This window comes from Sitophilus oryzae, unplaced genomic scaffold, assembly GCF_002938485.1.
Source record: "Sitophilus oryzae breed Bouriz unplaced genomic scaffold, Soryzae_2.0 scaffold_1582_pilon_pilon, whole genome shotgun sequence".
In the NCBI taxonomy this organism is placed as follows: Eukaryota; Metazoa; Arthropoda; class Insecta; order Coleoptera; family Curculionidae; genus Sitophilus; species Sitophilus oryzae.
The window spans coordinates 163,476-165,550 of record NW_022146261.1 but is presented as its reverse complement, the minus strand read 5'-3'; positions in this window follow the sequence as shown (position 1 = coordinate 165,550).

Here is a 2,075-nt window from a genome sequence, read left to right as displayed (position 1 = left end):
ATAAAGAGGAAAATAACGATAATATATTTATAAAAAGAAATAGCCCTCTGATTGATAGTGATAGTGAAGAGTCATCTAATGAAGAGGATAGTCGCCTAAATTTGTAAGTAAAAATAGTCTGCGATTGAAAGTGATACTAGCAGATCCAGTCGTCTAGTGAAGAGTCGTCTAGTGAAGAGGATAGTGATAGTCGTCTAGTGAAGAGGATAGTGAATGTAACTGACAACAAATGTATATATAAATTAGATATAGTTTTGTATTTTTTTATGAGAAAATTTATTTTCAATAAAAAATATTTTTTTACTTTTATATACACTTCTTTTCTTTAAAAGTAATAATTTATGACAAATATAGGGGTATTTTTCGCTTAGATTTTGAAAACCACTGGATTTTTTTTGGGTTTTCTTTCTTCTAAACTTAATCTACTGTCTATGTTGCCATAATATGAAGATATTATTTTTTTACTAAAAATTAAAAAAAAAAATTTTTCAAACTATTCCAAATTTTCATTTTTCTTGCGCAAAAACCTTATAGACGTGTTACTGGGATCGAAATCATTGGGATCACTAAAAATACCTTAAAATTATTTGCACTTATTTATGACTTACCCTGTATAATAAAAATGGTTGGTAATTTCAAAAGCTTAATTTAGTTTTTTATAGTTTCAATTCATTTTAAGCACATTGTCGAAATACAGAGTGTTTCAAAAAACGTGTGCAATATCTCGTGGAGAGATTCCTCACGTAAAAATGATATTCATTTTTTATACAAACATATAGGTTCGATTCTGCTTTGTTTCTGAGCTACATCGAAAAAATGGGGTTAACGCCTTATTTTTTTTTTCGATTTATTATAATTCTTTTTCAAGTACTTTTCGTGATTCAAATGAAATTTTGAGGGTAAAAGTTCCCCCTAGATACATGTTTTATTGCTTAAAAAGTGCCGACGATTTTATTAATCGGTAAATAATTTAAATAGCTGTCGTTTATATTACTAAGTAGATCGTTTAAACTTTTGAAAACTACTGGATTATGTAAATAACGGCTCTATGCATATATGTAAATAACGTTGTCTTTTTATTTAGGTAATAACCTAAATAGAAAGGCAACATACGACATATTCCTAATAAGGAAGTTAGGAATAATACTGGGAAGAAATTTAGATCCGACTAGATCCAACACAGCCGGCAGTCCCTCTGTAATACTTATATAGGTGTACTTTTAAGCTTAAGAGAATATTTTAATTTAAGATTTTTTATAGGTTAGTTTAATTAAGATTGTTAGTGTATTATTCTTTATTTATTAGATTATTATATTCAAGAATTAAATTTACCCTATTTTTTAGCATATTTATATTGTATAAAAAATAGACATTTTCTTGATATAAATATTTATCTACAATATCTACTCATATGTTATTAATATTTAAGATTTTCAAGAATTGCATACATATTTAGATATTCTCTACTGATGTATATAAAAGTTCTTTGAAAATAAAAATTATTTTCAAATTTTTGCGTGTTATAAGAATGAGATTTTTCTATTCTAAATAAAATCATCTTTTTTACTGTTTTTTATTTTCTGTTGAACCGATAAAAGGAGGTAAGAAACTCAAAGGAGAAATCGTGAGGATACTTACCAAGAAGCAGATACAATACTATATACAACAGAACGTGTGGCCCGATGGATTTAAAGTAGACAAGTATAAAGAGGAAAATAACGATAATATATTTATAAAAAGAAATAGCCCTCTGATTGATAGTGATAGTGAAGAGTCATCTAATGAAGAGGATAGTCGCCTAAATTTGTAAGTAAAAATAGTCTGCGATTGAAAGTGATACTAGCAGATCCAGTGATAGTGAAGAGTCGTCTAGTGAAGAGGATAGTGATAGTCGTCTAGTGAAGAGGATAGTGAATGTAATTGACAACAAATGTATATATAAATTAGATATAGTTTTGTATTTTTTTATGAGAAAATTTATTTTCAATAAAAAATATTTTTTTACTTTTATATACACTTCTTTTCTTTAAAAGTAATAATTTATGACAAATATAGAATTAAAAAAGAGATTAATT